Genomic DNA, 12,957 nt, shown 5'->3' with positions numbered 1-12,957 from the left:
CAGCTCCGCTGTCAGCGGCGTCCACCAGCGGTGATCCAAAATGAGCCCGGCACTGCGGGAACAGACCATGACCGAGGTCTACTGGACTGGAGACAGGAATCAACATTACAGGGGGGCGGGGCAGCCACACCCACCCGCTGACCCACGACCTGATCCTCCAACCAAAATCAGAGATAAAGACAGAGATTCATTCACAATTCAATATAAAACACATGGAATCCTGGGAGGAAGTTCACCTTTCAGCAAGAAAGTCTCTCAGCAGCAATTCTATTGCTCAAATGTTGAGTTCAAAATGAGGCTCAGAGACACTTAAAAAGCTAAAATGAACAAAGTAGGTAAGAAAGTAGATAAATCTTCTCCTGAGTTCATTTTGAAAGACTTGGAGATTTTGTTGAAGGTGAGACCGACTCACTGCCGTCTCTCTCGCTCAGATGAAGAAAAAGCGATAAGTGAAAGTCTGACTTTCCTTTCGGTCGGATTTTTATCTAAGAGAAGGTATTCAAAGCGATTGCATCTTGTTTTTTCTTTCCTACGTCTCAAGAACACAAAGCAGAGTGGCCAAGAGCGGCCTGGTGAATCATTAGTAATTGTCTATATAGTTTATAACCACGGACATGATTAAACATGGCTGGCTTCTTCTCAACAACATCATCTGAAACCTCCACCAAGAAGAAAGTCGTGTGTGGTTAAGAATTCCTGACATTTCTGGCGAGCTGATCTGTGGTTTTCTGCACTGTTGATAGAGATTCCAGGTCTTTTCTGAGGAAGCGGATGAAAGGGGAATTTTACGGGAGGGATGCCGCTCCGCCATCACTGCGCCGAGCAAAGCCGGCCATCTGCAACGTTCCACTCATAATGTTCCACAAAACCAGAGCCGAGTTTCACTTTACAGAACATGGTCATTAGAACTTGGGATTCATCAGGATTAAATTAGATTTTTCTGAAAATGATGAAAACCTGAATCTGAGATGTCAAAATGCTTTAATTTTATAATTCTAAAACAAGAAGCAGGCAGGATAAAGAATGGATTAATAATGCTGCAATATTTCAAAACCTGGGAAAGAGGCTCAGGCCATAGAGGAGCTTCCCGCTCATTTTGAAAGGGCTGACATCAAGATTTAATAGTTTAATTTAATAACTGCAATTTGACCAATAAAAAATAAAAGATCTTCTTAATGAGCAGATTGCAGATTGCGATTAATCATTGTAATTGATTGCAGATTGATGCAGCGTGCACTAGTGTTTGTTTTACTCATTTAATGCATAAATACGGTGGTGTCCTTTAAACTGCTCACATTCACCACACGAATCATCCTGCACCATACTAGTGGCCTATACACAACAAGAGGATGATAAAAACGGCAAAAAGAAATGCAGCTTCACCTCATCCATCACTTATTCCTTTGGCTACACACGAGCGCGCAGGAGCAGATAATATTTACCAGCGCTGCCCCTGAACCAGGCAGAGCGAAGGACCTGCAGGCTTCTGTCCGTGGGACCTTCATCCAACGCAATAAGCCTGTTTGGCGTGTTTTTACTAATCATCCCTTAATCCATCTCGGAACCAGGGAGTAGAGAACAGTTCATAAAGAATTCAGTTCACTCAGCTGTTACTGTTGTTACTAACCCCAAGTCTTGTATTTTATTATTTTGTGCACCAAATTATTTGAGCCATATATACTTAATATAGTGTGTGGAAGGTGGAAGGCTCAGGTAATTAACCCCGCCCCCTCACATCAGATCTATACAACTGTAATTCATCTGGCCAGGACGTTCCTCTCGCTCCATTACCCGCATCTGAGATAAGTTCTCGAGTCTCGCGCTGTTTCATGGAAAGCAGTGATGGATGTGTGACATGGTCTTCAAAGGAAGGGTCTGGAGCTCCAGTAATGTTGTGTTAGGGCGAGGGCGGGACGAGGACATGAGAAAGTGACAGTTTCTGCTGAGAAGCTGAGAATTCCGTGGTCTAAATATGGAGCAGGCACCTAATAAAAGCACAAAGCATTCTGGGAAGGGACTTTGTCATGAACGATGTGGCGATACGCTGATCCATGCCCAGACACGCCATATATGGATATTTGTTACAGGGATGAATGGGAGCATTTAATTCTAAACTGCGATCATCACTCAGCTTATGAAGCCGCCCGGCAGGTCTGGAAGAAGCAAGTGGAAAAGCGACTTGGCTTGCAGTTTCTCAGGCCTGAAAACGGGTGTAAAAAGGCCGCCATCTGTGCGTCTCCTCAGTTGTGTGTGTGGTGTGTGTGTGATAATGATATGGTGCGCAGTGGACCGGAACCCTGTTCTGGGGTCCGCTGCAGACAGTAATGGTGTCAGTGCCCCCTGTGGACCCCCTCCCTGCCCCTCCGGCTCCTCCATCTGCTGTGGGAAGCTGGGGAGATGCCCCTGCTCACCACAGAGTCATGAAATAGGAGCAAAGGAAATCATAAATGGACACGTGACAGTCAAATGACTGAAAATCAATCACAAATTGAAATATATAATCAATAATGAAAGTGGCAGGCCTGAGGTTAGTACACAGGCCTGGTAGCAGCGCAAACACAATTCAATACCTGATGAAATGAAGTTCATCTGACTGGAGAACACCACCAAAGCCATACAACTTATTGGCATTTTTTGGCTTCCTATGTCCAATTCAACTGAAGTACTGGAGTAATAACAGTTACTACGAATCTTCCAAAAAATCTTCCAGCGCTAATATTTTACAACAGACTTCAAATGCTAGAAAATATAATCAGATAAAAAAACGACACCCCAAAGTCAGCATTGCACCCCATTTGATCTGGTTCTCCGTAGAACATATATTTGGGACAGATGACATGTTAACAGAATCATTTCATTTTGGTGTTCTCGTGCTGTGGTTTTTTCTGTGACTGTCCTGCCAAAGGTCCCTATTCAAGAGATGGATTTGCCTCAGTCAAAGATGTATTTTGATGAAAAGAAAAAAGAGAACCTCCACCTTCGTCCACAAGAAGTCACACAGGTCCAGACGGTGACCTCAGTCACAACAGTCACGCTTTTCTGCTCCATTCAGTTCTTGTTCTGTCACTGGTTTAGGTCGTAGTTCTTTCCTTTAAAAAAGGAAGTGGCCCCATAATCAGAAGGTGGCAGGTTAAAACACTGAGGTCCCCTTGATCCAGGTCCCATCCCCACACACTCCTACCTGGGCGCCTTTCATCAGGCCTGCAGCAGCGACCCCTCCCTCCCTGCCAGGCGAGTTGAACGAGGAGAAGATCAGTGAGCCACTGAGGAAGACGTCATGGGAGACGTCAGGATGTCAACCCGGCGAAAGCAGAAGGACCCGACCACATTCCTGGTCGGGTGCTACGGGAGTGTGCTGACCAGCTTGCAGACATCTTCACAGAAATCTTCAACACATCGCTGAGTTCAGCCGTGGTACCTACCTGCCTCAAAACCACCAAGATCATCCCAGTGCCAAAGAAGTCGACTGTGTCCTGCCTCAATGACTACCGGCCCATAGCACTCACACCCATCATTATGAAGAGCTTTGAGAGGCTGGTTGAGGTACATGAAGACCCAACTTCCACAGAATCTGGACCCACTTCAGTTCGCCTACCGGCCAAACCGCTCCACAGACTGCTCATCCATCTTGTCTGCCCTCCATACAAGTCTCTCCCACCTCGACAGAAAAGACACTTACACCAGAATGCTGTTTATCGACTTCAGACCTCTCCTGGAGCCTCAACACCACCTCCGAACCAAGAAGGCCCAGCAACAACAACACTTCCTCAGGAAGCTGAAGAAGGTCAAACACCCTCCTCACATCCTCACATCGTTCTACTACCGAGGGACCATTGAGATGTTCTCTGCTGCTACATCACTGTCTGGTACGGGAACTGCACTGTCGCTGAGCAGAAGGTCCTGCAGCAGATAGCGAACACCTCATCCGTCCAGCTCGGAACATAATGAAGGACTCTCACCACCCTTCACACGCCCACCATCTGGCAGATGGTTCCGCAGCACCAGAACTGTAACTGCCAGACACGGCGAGAGCTTCTTCCCACAAGCAGTCCGAGCTCTCAATACACCAACATCACCAGAACACCACAAACTCAACAACAACACACGTGAAGTATGTTCCAACATTCTGCTCATCTTGTTGGAAATATCCCACATATACTTGAACTAGTCCACTGCACAATGCACCGCCAGAGTATTTTTTACAGCATGTCTGGGTATTTAAGTTTTAGTTATATAAGACATATGAATAAATAAAATGGGGGGTCTGCGTGAAACAGTATTTCAGTACACTGTACACGGTGTCTACTCTCTCCTGAATGTTGAAATGCCGACTGCTAAATGCTGAATGATGCAGTGTGAAGCCAGACGCCGGGCAGAAGAGCGGAGAAGAAGGCAGGTGGGCTTCACGTGTCAAATCAACTCTTAAGGAGACTGTGAGAGCCAAAAAAAGGTGTGTAATCCCTGTGTTCTTTTTAAACGTCCCTTAATACGAGTTCCCCGAGCCTGTCTATTGTCCAGCAGAAATGTCGAACGTTGAAGCATTGCAGTAAAAATGTAAAAGTTAGCACAAAAGCATTTTTTTAGTTCCGTCGTGTTTTTTTTTTTTCGGGAAAAACGCCGACACGACTTCCTGTCTGCGCCAAACATTGTGGTTGGTGGACGGTGCTGATAACATCATTTCTGCAAATGCCCCTCAACTTCCACAGGCCGCTCTCCTCCTCGTCCCGCCTCTCTCCTCCTCATTAGCATTTAAAGCTACAGACACCGAAACGGTGCGTCCTGGGAAAAATTCCAGTTGCCAAGATTTGGTTTATCATTGTTATTCTCCTGTCCAATCCACTCCCTGATACCGTCTGCACCTTTACTTTTAGCAACTTTGAGCCAGTATCTTATAAAGAACTGATGGTCAACTAATGGGGTGTGGACACTATAGGCCTACTGGTGTGGTGCCTTTGTTTTGCAAAGAGTCTGTAATTGAACCTTTATTGAAAAAGACATGTCCAGACATGGACAGTTCAGAGGTATCAAACTATAGCCGATCTTCGAACGTCCACTAATGGCGAAGTTTTGGAAAAAGTTGTCCTAGAGCAGCTGCAGTCCCTTTCAAAAGCACAGTCAATTTTGATATCTTCTTATCAGGCTATGAAGCATTTACAGCACCAAGTCTGCACTTTTCTTATCAACCTGTTTTTAGAATCAGATTTTGGTGATTCTGCCATTTTAGTGCTTCTAGACTTGACACCGTGGACCACGCAACTCTTTTAAACCACTTGGAACACTGGGTGGGTGACAGGGGGACGGCTCTGGAATGGTTTAAAATTAGTCACTATTCACTTTCCCGCTTACCGTTTCTTCTAACTGGGAGAAAAAAGCGTGATCACATCACTCCAATTTTGTACTGGCTCCCAGTGCGTTTTACAATTGATTTTAAGATTTTACTGTCTGTTCTTAAAGCTTTGAATGGACTGGAGCTCAGTACATGACAGACCTCATCCAGATGTCCACGCCGGCGCCTGACTAACATCCAGGGGGGACAGGGACTTCCCCACTGCGGACTGTTTTAAGTCTCGTCTTAAGACCTACTTTTATTCTCTGGCTTTTAACACACTGTCAGTTGTGTGCTCCTCTGTTTTTTTACCTTATTTGACTTCAGTTTAGTCGTATGGCAACGTTCTTGTTATTGATTTTTTTCTTATTGATGTTGCATCTTATTCTGTTTTTGGTCTGTTTGTGCAGCGCTTGAAAACTTGTTAAAATGTGCTATATAAATAAAGTTGGATTGGATTGGATGATGCCTCTGACCTTACACTTGTGAACTGGTCCCAGTGCACTTAGCTCTAGACTCCATTCAGCATTAGTGTTGCCACACCCAGGCTCTAAAAGGAGTTATATTATGTACAGGATTAGTTTATTACCAATTCATTTGTCAGGTGTGTGTGTGAGAGAAAGAGAAAACCAATCAATCAATCCAAGGCGATAAAAGCCAGAAGGCAAGAAATTTCCATTCAACAGTAAATTAGAGACTGCAGGAATAAGAGATAAGCCTCCACGTCATCGGGGGTTAATTGCCCTCTTTTCAGCACTTATATGGCCTTTGTCACCGCAGACCTCTGGGCTTTTGTTCCTCCTCTCTTTTCCTGGAGTGTGTTGCTTCTGGTGGCGGGTGGGGTCAGTGTGCTGGAGATAACATTCAGCTCTGAATGAGGACCAATGGCGCTGGCTAATCACTCATTCAAACCCGCGTCGGAAAGGACACATCCTCCTCCACAGACAATTACACGATTTAGCTGGGAATAAAGGTCAGATTTCAATTGCATGTTGATCATGGTTGGATTTAGACCCATTCCAGGTACACAGACAGCCCATAGGAAGATCCTCAATAAATAAGACAGAGAAAGGTCACTAGAGTACGAGAAAAAGCCCCTTTAAAATGTCCTCCTATTACAGGATGAAAAGTTCTCAATCCAAAATTATTCATAATATGACCCCCATGATAAATATGCAATATGTAATATTTTATTGCTACAGGGATGGCTGATTATGTAATAAATGAGTGCAACACACTCTGAACAGGTTAAACAAATAAACCATAATGGATTGTAAAAATTCATAAAACTCTTAATTTCAAGGCAACTTACTGCACAGAATTTTTAAACAAAGTTCCCACAATTAATTGCCTTCTGTTCAAATAAAAATCTTACCAAAGCAGTGTTATTTGAACAAAAGGGAAAGAACTGTATGTGGTTTTGATTGAAATGTCTGCATTCGACATTTGAAAGGAAGACATTTTGCACATCTGTGATATATATATATGGGTGCATTGTGGGAAACCGAGGGGCTTATCGATTACAATTATTGCAGTGTTAAGTGAGCGAATGCATTGATTAACCCGTTTGAGTCTTTGCGTGGAGAAGGGCGCCCTCTGCTGTCTCACCGTGGTATCTTGAAAAGGGCCTTGATGGGGTGCATCTCTGCCAGGGGAGGTTCCCCGTCGGCCAGCTCGATGGCCGTGATGCCCAGGGACCATACGTCACAGCGGGCGTCGTACGAGTAGTCCAGCTGCTGCTCACAGGCGATAACCTACCAGAGAGATGGCGAGGGTGGAATTTCAACATTATTCAACACCATATCTCTAATCAATCAACTCCTCTGGATGATAATGTTCATAATTATACATTTTTTAAGGAACATGTTATAACTTAAACATGTTATAACTTCATATTGCATCCAAATGCCCAACAGAATCTAGAACATGTGGACACAAGTGGTTCTTTCTTTGAATATCCTGCTGTGGTTATGAGTCCACTGGGGCAGTCCAGCTCATTTGGGGAAGATCAATAGTCAGTTGAACCCTCTGGTTTCGCAGTGAGAGGATTTATAACCAGCTTATTCTAATGGCCCCACAGAGCTCGCTCCCACCGACACAGTCACCACGCTTCATTTCTGCCCAAACACTGAGCTGGGCCAGGCGGCGCCCAGCTATTAACCTTGGGGCGACCCGTGGAGGGGACTGCCGCAACACACACACACACACACACACACACACACACACACACGTGCACACACACTCACACAAGGAAACAGATGAATATTAAAAAATGAATCTTAATGGGGAATGATAAGGAAGAACCCTCTGTTTAATTTCACAACTAACAAAACACACTCCATAAGATAAAAAATAGATGTATTATAAATAAAATAAATTATATGCATATCCTTTTTTTTACTGTGCACTCACATGTACGCAGGGAGCACAGGATCAGCAAGAAACGTTTCCATTTGGGAAAATGACATTGTGGATTGGCTGGATATCATGCTTGTCACCCCATTCAGGGTGAATGTTACAGCCTCTTTCCCATTTTTCTCTTTAATAGTTTGAAATATTAGAGCAAGCTTTATTGTTAAGAATTAGTCGTGGAGGAACAAAGACTTCACATTCACTGCAGCAAGAGCCTAGGTTCAGACCCCAGTTACAACCAAGTGTCTCCAGGGGGACTGTCCCTGTCACTACTGACTGTAAGGCGCTCTGGATAAGGATGTCTGGCCTAAATCATAGTGTCCTTTATAGCTTTACAAAGACCCACGTCCAATTTAAGTCCAGTCAAGACAGAGGACGAGGACAGCTCGCTATACAGAACAAGAGGCAGGCGGGCCTACCTCAGGTGCCATCCAGAAGGGCGTCCCCACGGACGTGTTGCGTCGCAGCCGTGCACTCGTCAGCTGGGCAGACACGCCTGACCAGAACACAAGCGTTATTCATCGCTGAATTCATGGCCAATCTAAACATACCGACTGTGTGATAACGTACACGGGAATGCTAGACTAATATGAGGAGTGGCCGTGTCCTCCAAATCCTGATCATGTAATCATGCATCAAAAATTGGGTAAAACCTAGCAATTTTACAGAATATCAATTAGGCACATTAAAAAAAACAGATTTTGAGATTATTATGCACATAAAAACGTGAATTTATAATCTAGCAGCGAACTTGGACATGCGCGCTAAATTGGTAATCATCATTTTAAATGAAGTGGGTGCTGTTTCCCCTAGCAGCAGGCGTCCACTTCATTTCTGAAGCTCGGCAGAAACAAACAGGCCCAGGGGCGAGGCAAAGTCATTTAGCAGAACAGCTCCCCGCCTTTTATATGCAAAGGATCAAATAGCGCAATTTAAATGAGCAATAATAGCCCTGAGTTAAGCCACGGCCCATAAAACACCAGCATGCACGGCAGCACCATCAAAAGGATTTTACGGGGAGCTGCTGCTGCCGAACACCATCTCTCTCTCGAAACCTGCAGCCATCTCAACAGAAAGCACCAAAATGCCTGCAGAAGGAACACCAGCCGTGGGCAGAACTCAGTTACCGAAGTCGACCAGCTTGACTCCTCCTTCGGTGGTCAAGAGGATGTTGTTGCCCTTGACATCGCGATGGATTATTCGGTTGTTGTGCAAATGCTGAAGACCCTGTCAAGTGAAGGATATAAGAACAGAACAATTTAAAGAATTTACATTTTTAAACAACAATTTTAAAGAATACGGTTAGCCTTAGCATTAGCTACTGTTCGCGTTCATTGATTGGATCAAGTTTGGTGGCATCTGCATTCAACCTAAAGCCGTCTTCCGTGTGTTAGAGCCTCCCCCGGCTGTTTCTGAGAGCAATAAATCATTACAGCCACAAAATCTCTCCTCAGCCAGCGGGGGCAGTGGTGGCCCAGAAAAGATAAAGAATCAGACCTGTAATCAGAAGGTTGCTGGTTCGAATCCCGAAACACCAAGATGTTACCTAGGTCCCATTGATGAAGGTACCATCCCTACACACTGCTCCCCGGCACCTGTCATGGTGCCCACTGCTCACCAAGGGTGATGGTTAAATACAGAGGACACGTGTCACAGTGTCACCGTGTGCTGCGCTGTGTTTCACATTGACAATCCCCTAAGGGCCAGATCCCTTGGCTGGTGGTAATGATGGGTATAGATGGAGGGGATGCCTTACCAGCAGGGCTCCATATAAGATGTAGGCGATTATGGGCTCTTCCAGACGCTTCTCACGCATCAGCAGGCCTTTGATGAGCTCGGTAACCGAGCCGCCGTTACACAGCTGCACCATGAAGGCGGGTGGGGAGATGAAAAGAGGCAAAGCATCAGTGCCTGAGAATGCCATTCATTGTAGAGGTGTAAATCTTGGGTCGGTCGAGCTCACGCAGTGAATGATCAGTTAGGAAACCGATCTTTCGGTTTTTTTTTTGTTTAGGTGACTGGTAAATGTGTTTTGAACGTTGTAAATTTGTTTTTAATAAATGTTATGCTTTTAATGAAATGTTCATTTGATTTGAAATTTTTGGCCACCCGCCATTATGTGATGCGTTTTAATTACTGAGAGAGACATGTGAAAATGGATGCTGAGGAGGTGAAACGGAGACTAAACTTATGCTTTAAACCCGCTCATTTCCCCACACATTTCCTCATCTCTTTGTCTAGTGCCTGTAGTGCGCAAAGAAAGTCTGCATTTTGAAAAGCTGATGAGCCAATTTTATTTTGCACTCTAAGTCATTTGTTTTTTTGACGGAATTAACAAAAATAGAGGAACGCATGAACCAAAGTTAAGTGCCAACAAGCAAGTTTGACCAAGTTATGTAGATTTTTGTTCTGGTCAAACCAGCAAAAGGTAACAACTAAGGTACATGAATAATCATCTCGTTTACATTTTCCAGCATTTACCAGACACCCTTATCCAGAGAAGACTTACAATCAGTAGTTTCAGGGCACAGTCCCCCTGGACCCACTCAGGGTAAGTGTCCTGCTCAGGGACACGATGGTAGTCAGTGGGATTTGAACCTGGGTCTTCTGGTTCATAGGCGAGTGTCTCACCCTCTAGGATTCTTACCACCCACAAGAACATCTCACCTCAAGGACCAGCCACAGTTGACACCAGAACGCTCATCAGCCTTGTAGAACATGCGAAGAACTTCACCACGTTCGGGTGGTTGGACAGGGACCTCAGGATGTATATTCGGCCTCGACTCTTCATCAACGCCTGTAAAATTGGGAAATAATCCTCACACGGGGCACCCAGCTCTTGTAATTGGAGTATTTATAAAAAGGGAAACAGGTTTCTGTATACTTACAATAAATAGAAATACATTTTCTCACATAAAAATGAGTGATGAAAATAAAGCTAGTGGGATGAATGATGCTTTTCCGAATGCATTTGAAGATAATTCCTTCTGGGTACTGATGGGCATTTAGTGAGATGCAGATAACTGATAAGCAGATAAACTTGATTATGAGTTGAACGAGTCAAAAATGCTAAATGGTCTAGTGCTTGAATCGTTAAATGGTGAACTGAACCAGGGATCTGGAAACATTGTTACAACCCCTTACAAACACCGCATTGAATTATCGTCAATAAAACTTGATAAGTTGGTGCCATGAGCTCATCCAGCAGTTGAAACACCGTCTTTTGCACTGAATTCTACTTGAATGTTGGTTCTTTTTGGGATTTCAGTGCATTTGCTCTTGGGTCACAGTGACCAAACCCCAGTCACTCAGCACGTAATTCCCATTGGAGGTATAAGGGCGAGGGAAGAGGGAGGACGCTCCAGACACAGGGGACTGATGGAGCTGCAGAGGTCCCCTTGTAATAGCACTTGACCAGATCAGAGGACAGTCACATAATGTCTTTTTAATGCAAAGCAGCATCCGACAAGTTCATTGTTTCACACCAAGCTGCTGCAGTCAACATCAGAGCTACTGACACTGATTCAGTTCATGGAGATCGGCCAGATCATCAAAAAAAAAAAAAACTAGAGAAAGAAACTAGGAGGTGAAAAGGGTAGAACGTAAGGAAAAGATGAAATAGGAATGGTCACTTACTCTGCCATGATGGTCGGAGCACTATAGGGGAGGAACAAGCAAGTTAAGCAAAGGAAACCGAGAAAAAAAACAAGAACCAGAGGGCCTCACTGCAGAAAAGTCACCTCTAATTTTCACCTACATTGACAGGATCTAAGACCTTCACGGCCGCCAGGCTCCCATCCTTGCGGTTGGTCACTTTGTACACCTTGCCATAGGTGCCCTTCCCAATGGTCTCCACTATGTCCCATGTGGACGAAGGTTCTGCCAGAGACTCCAGCCCAATCATACTTGACTTGTAGGGGTAAAGTCCATACAGGGACCGCCTAAAGTAATGAAAGGGGACACATCAGGTCCAGGTTACATTGGCATGGAAGCTGAGTCAATTGCAATTTCAGTATAAGGGTCACTGTGACAAAAGGCAAGGCCTATTGTGAAGGCCTAGGTGAATGAATTAGCTTTGAAACCTTCTGTGATCAACCATTCAATGTTCTTAATCTGCTCTGAAACACGAGAAACACCATGTGAATTAGGCCAAAGGTCTCAAATCAACTGGATTTAAATGTGTTTTCAAACATAAAATAGATACCGAATATGGCATCTACCAAGGAAGTAATGAAGCAATACGGCGTTACTCTACTTTATTATTTCCCGCATCCATTTAACTTTTAATACACACATTTTACTAATATTTAAAAATTTCATATTTACTGCTCACATTTAAGAAGTGGTTTGCGTGATGTTCATTTCAATCCAACCGAAAGGGTCTTAGAAACAAATCGACACAAAATAAAAAGTGATTTCAGAGAAGAAAGGCATCTTTGTCAGTGCAGCATGTTCTGGAAACCTTATTATTTATATAATAGTGCATCTTTTATTCACATCAACTTCTTTCTCTGTGCAGTTTTTCACACTTGACATTTGTCAGTTGTTAAATTAAGTCTATATTAACATGACATAAGGTGCATTTAGCCAAAATGGTAGTTTGGTCCTTGCATGTTTTATTCTTATACTTTATGTTCCATTTCTTTCAAGCCAAAAAGAACGTTCCTGGGGAATTTTTTGGGGGTAAGTTAGATGAAGCGACATATTTTATACCCACACATACACATGTATCATGTGCCGCACAGTATAAAGTGCTGAGGTCAGATGTCTATATAAAGCAATCTGTGCTTAAGCTCGCTTGCACTTGCCACCCCTGCCAAAGGGAGCAACTTAACAGGTTTAATGTCAAGACAAAACACAAAACAGCAGAGATACTCACGGTTTACCCTACCTCATCATCCAGCAACTTGCCTTTACAACTCACAGGTTCTTAGGTGTTCATAATAATAAAAAAAAGGTTTTTCATGAAAAACGGGACCTGTGAAGACCCTGGAGATTCGCTGAGCTACCAGGCAAAAGCAAGATGCCACTGTTCAAACAGGACGCCATAATCTCTTACGTGGACATTGGATTTGCCAGAGATTAAGTCATTTACGGCAGTGCCAGATCCACCCAGACCCCCCCGCCACCCTGTGGTTCAGTCTCCTTTCACCCAATTACTGATCACGACACTGACACAGGCCTCAAAGCAACCAGCGACCGCTGAAGGGTTTTATCGA

General features: G+C 44.2%; 1 pseudogene; it reads right to left on the bottom strand.

The window, feature by feature from the left end:
* LOC114777389 (myosin-IIIb-like) overlaps positions 1-12,134 on the bottom strand; it is a 45,003-nt pseudogene extending 32,869 nt beyond the window's left edge.
* Between the last annotated feature and the right edge of the window lie 823 nt (positions 12,135-12,957).

Source organism: Denticeps clupeoides, unplaced genomic scaffold, assembly GCF_900700375.1.
Source record: "Denticeps clupeoides unplaced genomic scaffold, fDenClu1.1, whole genome shotgun sequence".
NCBI lineage: Eukaryota > Metazoa > Chordata > Actinopteri > Clupeiformes > Denticipitidae > Denticeps > Denticeps clupeoides.
This window is presented reverse-complemented; position numbering and strand designations above follow the sequence as displayed.